Source organism: Nerophis ophidion, linkage group LG05 (genome assembly GCF_033978795.1).
Source record: "Nerophis ophidion isolate RoL-2023_Sa linkage group LG05, RoL_Noph_v1.0, whole genome shotgun sequence".
In the NCBI taxonomy this organism is placed as follows: domain Eukaryota; kingdom Metazoa; phylum Chordata; class Actinopteri; order Syngnathiformes; family Syngnathidae; genus Nerophis; species Nerophis ophidion.
Window position 1 is genome coordinate 18,210,569 of NC_084615.1, and position 9,688 is coordinate 18,220,256.

The 9,688-nt window shown below is 39.4% G+C and overlaps 1 protein-coding gene and 1 long non-coding RNA gene across 5 annotated transcripts in view; both read right to left on the reverse strand.

The window, feature by feature from the left end:
* kdrl (kinase insert domain receptor like) overlaps positions 1-9,688 on the reverse strand; it is a 403,844-nt gene that overhangs the window by 199,624 nt on the left and 194,532 nt on the right. The window lies entirely within an intron of this gene.
* Positions 1-9,688, reverse strand: part of LOC133552340 (uncharacterized) — a 41,146-nt gene that overhangs the window by 12,859 nt on the left and 18,599 nt on the right. For 2 of the 4 annotated variants that reach the window (XR_009806664.1, XR_009806659.1), the window contains one exon: positions 3,047-3,735. The exons of the other annotated variants lie outside the window; for them this stretch is intronic. This is a non-coding gene — a long non-coding RNA (uncharacterized LOC133552340). Of the gene's footprint in view, positions 1-3,046; positions 3,736-9,688 lie in introns of those variants that run through there. 4 annotated transcript variants of the gene reach the window in all.

Sequence of the window (9,688 nt, forward strand, 5' to 3'; positions counted from 1 at the left end):
CGTCTGAGCTGGCGGATTCGGAAACAATGATGCAGTTTGCGGTAACACCACACAAGTGTGGTGTTTCGGGTCTGTGGGACCCCTTTTCTTTTTTTGTTAAATTAAAAATTATATAATTAATTAATTTTTCAAACTGAGACTCACCGGCTTTGGCTCATTTTCTGTGAAGAACATATATCAGAATAAATATTTAATGATCACACACCATACACATTTCTATTACATATAAGATGTCCGGGTCCACTGGACCTGGGGCTAATAGAAGTGTGGAAATTGATGTTCTGTCTACCACACTTACCCACCGCTGCTTATGTGCAGTGATTTCTCCAGATTCTCTGAACCTTTTGATGATATCACGGACCGTAGATGGTGAAATACCTAAATTCCTTGCAATAGCTGGTTGAGAAATGTTGTTCTTAAACAATTTGCTCAGGCATTTGTTGACAAAGTGGTGACCCCTACCCCGTCCTTTTACCCCCTGAAGTTTTACAGAGCCCATGTGGTGATATCCTTTACACACTGATGTCGCTTTTTGATGCAGTACCGCCTGAGGGATCGAAGGTCAAGGGTTTAGTCGCTTACATGCAGTGATTTATCCAGACTCTCTGTACCTTGTGATATCACGAACCGTAGATGGTAAAATCCCTAAATTCCTTGCAACAGCTGGTTGAGAAATGTTGTTCTTAAACAATTTGCCCATCCATTTGTTGACAAAGTGGTGACCCTCACCCCATCCTCATTGTGAATGACTGAGCATTCCATGGAAGCTGCTTTTATAGCTAATCATGACACCCACCTGTTCCCAATTAGCCTGTTCCCCTGTGGGATGTTCCAAATAAGTCTTTGATGAGCATTCCTCAACTTTCTCACTCTTTTTTGCCACTTGTTCCAGCTTTTTTGAAACATGTTGCAGGCATCAAATTCCAAAAGAGCTAATATTTGCAAAAAATAAAGTTCTCCAGTTCAAACGTTAAATATTTTGTCTTTGCAGTCCATTCAATTGAATATACGTTGAAAAGGATTTGCAAATCATTGTATTCTCTTTTTATTTACCATTTACACAACTTGACAACTTCACTGCTTTTGGGTTTTGTAACATTACACATTATACAATAATGTACAATGAATGGTACGGATATCGTATCAGAATAATATCGGTATCTGCCAATAATAGTAATTGTCTATTGTGAGCAAACTGTGGCGCTGAATTTCCCCTATGATGCAGGTACGCTCCTAGTAATAGAAAGGCCAAAAACAACAGATACATAATATACTCTGTTCCCTCAGCTGTTGTTTTTATAAATGAGCTCCTTAAACAAGCTTAGCTGCTATGTAGTCACTTTAGTGGGATGCCACGTTTGATTAGTTTTTATTGTATTACAAATGTTTTTAGGTTTTAAGGTTTATTCAGGTGCACTGAAGAGGAGGCTACGCCGGATAGTCGAACCTCGGATTCAGGAGGAACAGTGTGGTTTTCGTCCTGGTCGTGGAACTGTGGACCAGCTCTATACTCTCGGCAGGGTTCTTGAGGGTGCATGGGAGTTTGCCCAACCAGTCTACATGTGCTTTGTGGACTTGGAGAAGGCATTCGACCGTGTCCCTCGGGAAGTCCTGTGGGGAGTGCTCAGAGAGTATGGGGTATCGGACTGTCTTATTGTAGCGGTCCGCTCCCTGTACGATCAGTGCCAGAGCTTAGTCCGCATTAATATGTGTTCGCAGTAAGTCGAACACATTTCCAGTGAGGGTTGGACTCCGCCAAGGCTGTCCTTTGTCACCGATTCTGTTCATAACTTTTATGGACAGAATTTCTAGGCGCAGTCAAGGCGTTGAGGGGTTCCGGTTTGGTGACCGCAGGATTAGGTCTCTGCTTTTTGCAGATGATGTGGCCCTGATGGCTTCATCTGACCGGGATCTTCAGCTCTCACTGGATCGGTTTGCAGCCGAGTGTGAAGCGACCGGAATGAGAATCAGCAACTCCAAGTCCGAGTCCATGGTTCTCGCCCGGAAAAGGGTGGAATGCCATCTCCGGGTTGGGGAGGAGACCCTGCCCCAAGTGGAGGAGTTCAAGTACCTAGGAGTCTTGTTCACGAGTGGGGGAAGAGTGGATCGGTGCGGCGTCTTCAGTAATGCGGACGTTGTACCGATCCGTTGTGGTGAAGAAGGAGCTGAGCCGGAAGGCAAAGCTCTCAATTTACCGGTCGATCTACGTTCCCATCCTCACCTATGGTCATGAGCTTTGGGTCATGACCGAAAGGATAAGATCACGGGTACAAGCGGCCGAAATGAGTTTCCTCCGCCGTGTGGCGGGGCTCTCCCTTAGAGATAGGGTGAGAAGCTCTGCCATCCGGGAGGAACTCAAAGTAAAGCCGCTGCTCCTCCACATCGAGAGGAGCCAGATGAGGGGGTTCGGGCATTTGGTCAGGATGCCACCCGAACGCCTCCCTAGGGAGGTGTTTAGGGCACGTCCAACCGGTAGGAGGCCACGGGGAAGACCCAGGACACGTTGGGAAGAATATGTCTCCCGGCTGGCCTGGGAACAGCTCGGGATCCCCCGGGAAGAGCTAGACGAAGTGGCTGGGGAAAGGGAAGTCCGGGTTTCCCTGCTTAGGCTGTTTCCCCCGCGACCCGACCTCGGATAAGCGGAAGATGGATGGATGGATGGATGGACAAATGTTTTTAGCTTTATGATGGTTTGTTTGTTGTATGTATTTTATGTATTTGTACCTTGTTTTTACTGTTGTACTCGTTTTTACAGTTATACCTCGTTTTTACCGTTGTACCTCGTTTTTACCGTTGTACCTCGTTTTTACTGTTGTACCTTGTTTTTAAGGACTACTGCTGCAAACCAAATTGGCCCTCGGGGACAATAAAGATTTTCTAAGTCTAAGTCCAGGGATCAATCAAGTACTTTCTATTCTATTCAATGTTCTAATATCGGAAGTGATATCAGGGGTCACACTTTTGATGATTAAATATTTTGTATTTCTATAATGTTTTGTATATTGTACAGGATTGCTTATTCTTTTTATTGGATAGTAGTCTGTACATTTCAATTGTTAGTTTTTCCTTAATTACCTCTTGTGTTATTTATTTTTACCCCACTACCGCACCTTAAGTTGGAGCCCTTAATGTCATTATATGCAAATATAATGACAATAAAGTCCATTCTATTCTATTAAAATGATTTCTTAAAATAGTTGTTGAACTGTGAGGATGTGCAGTCAGGGAAGTGTGGAGGATGTCGTGTCACTTTATGATTTAAGATTCTCCTGGTGTTATTTCACAGGGAAATACGTCCTGATTAGGCTCAAGACAGGAAAGGTACAAGGATGGCCCTTCGTGACTTCGGCTGGATGGAAAATTACTGTTGCTAACACCGGTCTGTTGTTTTGTTGCCCGTTGGAAAATAAGAGACTGTCAAGACCCCCGCCCACCCCTCTATTCCCACCAACGTCCTTCCCGCGTGTCTGAAAATAGTGCGCATTGATGCGTGCGTTCGGGTGCTGACCTCCTGCCAGAACACTTGGGGACCCTTGAGGAGGGGGGGGGGACTCGTCAGACACACCCAGTGCCAGTAACCAGGGGGCACCGTTCTCCCATAGAGGCGCCCTGCAGTCGGGACCACCGTGATTAAGAGTTCCTTCCTTTCCGCAGGGAGGGGACATCAGACATGCTGCCGGCACCTTGTCCCGAGCGGGAAATGTCTCACCGTCCGAAGCGTAGTACAGCACATTCCTGTCCAAAGTACACAACTTTCATGAATGAGAGTAGTGCATCAACAGGAAGGTCATTCTTCCTCGTGCCAGCGCTTCCAGTGATGGCCATGCGGCCATTGTTGCAACCTCTGACCTCGTCACTACCAACGTCCTCAGGAATGGAAGCAAATGAATCATTAGGACTTTGTACCGCAACAATAGCATGTCGCACACAATTGTTGAAGTATAAAGAAATATTAATTGGATGAAAACGGTAGCGGTATACCAGACAAGTTGCTTTTGCATAATATTGCGAAACAAAATGTACTAAAGTACAATTTTTCCAAGTTCCCAAGAAATTCCAGGATTTTCCAAAGCCCTATCCCCACCCTTTTTTCTAGCGACTACTTATTTTTATTGACATCAAGTATCAGACATTCCTATCCATTACATCATATACAGTATCTGTTGTCTGCCCTAAATGTCAAAATATTTTTTTTTATATCCCAACAATACCACCCACCCCCCCAGAAAAAGAGACAGCAGAAAAAAAATACAGTATGTACAAATACATCAATTAAATAAACAGACAAGATAAATAATAATATAGTAATAATAATAATAAACACAAATAATAATAAAAAAAAACAGATTCATATACACATACAAACATATACATACATACTAGGGGTGTAGGAAAAAAATCGATTCAAATTTGAATCGCGATTCTCACGTTGTGCGATTCAGAATAAATTCTCATTTTTTAAACATTTTTTTTTTTCAATACACAGCAATACCATATCAATGCAATACAATTCCAAAACCAAACCTGACCCAGCAACACTCAGAACTGCAATAAACAGAGCAATTGAGAGAAGACACAAACACGACATAGAACAAACCAAAAGTAGTGAAACAAAAATGATTATCAACAACAGCATCAATATTAGTTATAATTTCAGCATAGCAGTGATTAAAAATCCCCCATTGACATTATCATTAGACATTTATAAAAAAAAAAAAGAACAATAGTGTCACAGTGGCTTACACTTTCATCGCATCTCATAAGCTTGACAACACACTGTGTCCAATTTTTTCACAAAGATAAAATAAGTCATATTTTTGGTTCGTTTAATAGTTAAAACAAATTTACATTATTGCAATCAGTTGATAAAACATTGTCCTTTATCATTATAAAAGCTTTTTAAAAAAAATCTACTACTCTGCTAGCATGTCAGCAGGCTGGGGTAGATCCTAATGAAATCCTATGTATTGAATGAATACAGAATCGTTTTGAATTGGAAAAATATTGTTTTTGAATCGAGAATCGAGTTGAATCAAAAAAAAAAATCAATACATAATCGAATCGCGACCCCAAGAATCGGTATTTAATCAAATCGTGGGACACCCAAAGATTCGCAGCCCTAACACAGACAGACAGAGTATATATATAAATACATACATGTATATATACACATATACATACACATACATATATATACACATATATACATACATACATATATACATGCATATACATATATATAGACATACATATATACATACATATATATATATATACATACATATATATATAAAAATACATATATACATACATATGTATACATATATATATATACATACATATGTATATATATATATATATATACATATTTATATATATATATATACATATATATATATACATATTTATATATATATATATACATATATATATATATATATACATATTTATATATATATATATACATATTTATATATACATACATACATACAAACCCCGTTTCCATTTGAGTTGGGAAATTGTGTTAGATGTAAATATAAACAGAATACAATGATTTGGAAATCCTTTTCAACCCATATTCAATTGAATGCACTACAAAGACAACATATTTGATGTTCAAACTCATAAACTTTATGTTTTTTTTGCAAATAATAATTAACTTAGAATTTCATGGCTGCAACACGTGCCAAAGTGGTTTGGAAAGGGCATGTTCACCACTGTGTTAAATCACTTTTTCTTTTAAGAACACTCAATAAACGTTAAGGAACTGAGGAAACTAATTGTTGAAGCTTTGAAAGTTGAATTCTTTCCCATTCTTGTTTTACGTAGAGCTTCAGTCTTTCAACAGTCCGGGGTCTCCGCTGTCGTATTTTACGCATCATAATGCGCCACACATTTTCGATGGGAGACAGATCTGGACTGCAGGCAGGCCAGGAAAGTACCTGCAGTCTTTTACTATGAAGCCACGCTGTTGTAACACGTGGCTTGGCATTGTCTTACTGAAATAAGCAGGGGCGTCCATGATAACGTTGCTTGGATGACAACATATGTTGCTCCAAAACCTGTATGGACCTTTCAGCAATAATGGTGCCTTCACAGATGTGTAAGTTACCCATGCCTTGGGCACTAATACACCCCCATACCATCACAGACACCACATCCACTGTTTCCAAATATAATTTGAAAAGTGGACTCCTCAGACCACAGACCACTTTTCCACTTTGCATCAGTCCATCTTAGATGAGCTCGGGCCCAGCGAAGCTGTCGGCGTTTCATGGTGTTGTTGGTAAATGGGTTTGGTTTTGCATAGTAGAGTTTTAACTTGCACTTACAGATGTAGCAACCAACTGTAGTTACTGACAGTGGTTTTCTGAAGCGTTCCTGAGCCCATGTGGTGATATCCTTTACACACTGATGTCGTTTTTTGATGCAGTACCCCCTGAGGGATTAAAGGTCCGTAATATCATCGGTTACGTGCAGTGATATCTCCAGATTCTCTGAAACTTTTGATGATTTTACGGACCGTAGATGGTAAAATCCTTAAATTCCTTGCAATAGCTCGTTGAGAAATGTTGTTCTAAAACTGTTCGACAATTTGCTTACAAAGTGGTGACCCTCGCCCCATCCTTGTTTGTGAATTACTTAGCATTTCATGGAAGCTGCTTTTATACCCAATCATGGCACCCGCCTGTTCCCAATTAGCCTGCACACCTGTGGGATGTTCCATATAAGTGTTTGATGAGCATTCATCAACTTTATCAGTATTTATTGCCAGCTTTCCCAACTTCTTCGTCACGTGTTGCTGGCATTAAATTATAAAGTTAATGATTATTTGCACACAAAAAAAGGTTTATGAGTTTGAATATCAAATATATTGTCTTTGTAGCATATTCAATTGAATATGGGTTGAAAAGGATTTGCAAATCATTGTATTCAGTTTATATTTACATCTAAAACAATTTCTCAACTCATATGGAAACGGGGTTTGCACATACATATACATGTATACAGACATAGACATACATAAATATATATACACATACATATATTATTTACTTTTTTCTTTAAATTGATCTCAACTCTGTACACTGGTGCTGGAATTTTAATTTTCCTGAAGGAACTCTCCTGAAGGAATCAATAAAGTACTATCTATCTATCTATCTATATATATTAGGGGTGTGGGAAAAATCGATTCGAATACGAATTGCGATTCTCACTATGTGCTATTCAGAATCAATTCTCATTTTAAAAAAAAAATATTTTTTTAAAATCAATCCAACAAAACAATACACAGCAATACCATAACAATGCAATACAATTCCAAAACCAAACCTGACAAAACAACACTCAGAACACAACACAGAACAAACCAAAAGTAGTGAAACAAAAATGAATATTATCAACAACAGTATCGATATTAGTTATAATTTCAGCATAGAAGTGATTAAAAATCCCTCATTGACATTATCATTAGACATTTATAAAAAAAGAAAAAAAAAAGAACAATAGTGTCACAGTGGCTTACACTTGCATTGGATCTCATAAGCTTGACAACGCACTGTGTCCAATGTTTTCACAAAGATAAAATAAGTCGTATTTTTGTTTCATTTAATAGTAAAACAAATTTACAATATTGCAATCAGTTGATAAAAAAGGGTCCTTTACAATTATAAAAGCTTTTAAAAAAAAATCTACTACTTTGTTAGCATGTCAGCAGACTGGGGCAGATCCTGCTGAAATCCTATGTATTGAATGAATACAGAATCCTTTTGAATAGGAAAAATATCGTTTTTGAATCGAGAATCGCGTTGAATCGAAAAAAATCGATGTATAATATATAATTTCGATATATTGAATCGAAACGTAAGACACCCAAAGATTTGCAGCCCTAATATGTATACACACACACACACACACACACACACACACACACACACACACACACACACACACACACACACACACACACACACACACACACACACACACACACACACACACACACACACACACCAACTGTTCCACCGCCAAAACATTCCTCTTGATTAGGACAAAAAAAACAACAAAATTCCAACACCAACTATTTCAACTCATTCAGACCATCCCTATTTATTTTTTTTTTCACCATTTTCAAAAAAATTACACATTTTCCCGAGATTCCCTAATTCCATTTACTACTTCAACATTTCTTGCCCGTTTTGAACAATTCCAACACCAACCAATTCAGCTCATTCAGGACATTCATGCTCCTAATCATTTTCCCCCAAAAATCCCCTTTTCCCAAAATTCCCAGGAAATTCCCATTGAAATGCACAATTCCCACATGTTTCAACCTTATTAAAATCATTCCAACATCAACACATTCCACTCATCCTGGACATTCAAACCAACACTTTCCCAGGTTCCAAACCGAATTCCGGTTTTCCTGGAAATTGAAACTATTCAACATTCAAACTATTCTTACATTCATACAACATTCTGTCAGCATTTCACTTCAACCTCGGCATTGGAGCATTCTCACACAGTTCCTTCAGGAATTGCCTCATCTAGTTCTAAATAATGTCCTCCTTAATGAGGTTGGTGGTGTTTTTAAATATGATTATGCTAAAGTACTGTTTAAGTTAAGAATGTTTCATCAAAACACAGTGAACCAATTTTAAAAAGGCTTTTTTAAAAAAATGAGAAACATGTCAATATGATGCTGTGAATCTTTAGGCACTACACAATTTGATTTGATTCTTAATATTGCGAAACAAAATGCCAGATAATATGTCTTACCTTATATACACACACCATAATAATACTCCTATGTTAAAGCACACCAAGCAGTGTGGTTTCATAGCTTACCAAAGTCCTACAAAAACATTTTGACAGATTTTTGTAATGTTCTATATTTTCAATGGAACATATAAAATGTTGGTGTTGTTTACTTGAGTCATATTGCAGTCTACACATACACTATGTACAGCCCTTACCTCTGGGCTGATACTGAGGGCGACTGTGTTGACCAGTTTGACGCGAGCAAATGATCGAATGTCCAGTACTGTGGACGTGTGTTTGGATATGACAATCTGTTTATTCCAAACTATCAAAATTAAATCAAATGTAGGTTATACAACAAAGTATGCTGACCTTGGCTGGCACAGTTACAGCATTGTCCCGGCACGGTCGAAAACTGTTTGTCTTCCAATCGCCCTGCCCGTGCTCACACCTGAACCCAATTTAAGGAGGCTACCATGGTAACCACACCATAGCAACAGTCCCATGCCTGTCAATACTTTGTGGTTCTTAAGAGGAAGTGGGCGGAGCAATCCGCCGAAAAGGAAATTCCACGAGCTGAGGCCAGCATTCAATTAGACAATATAAAATAAAAACAATATAAACCATCCATCCATCCATTTTCTACCGCTTATTCCCTTTGGGGTGGCGGGGGCGCTGGTGCCTATCTCAGCTACAATCGGGCGGAAGGCGGTGTACACCCTGGACAAGTCGTCACCTCATCGCAGGGTCAACACAGATAGACAGACAACATTCACACACTAGGGACCATTTAGTGTTGCCAATCAACCTATCCCCAGGTGCATGTCTCTGGAGGTGGGAGGAGCCTATCCCCAGGTGCATGTCTTTGGAGGTGGGAGGAGCCTATCCCAGGTGCATGTCTTTGGAGGTGGGAGGAGCCTATCCCCAG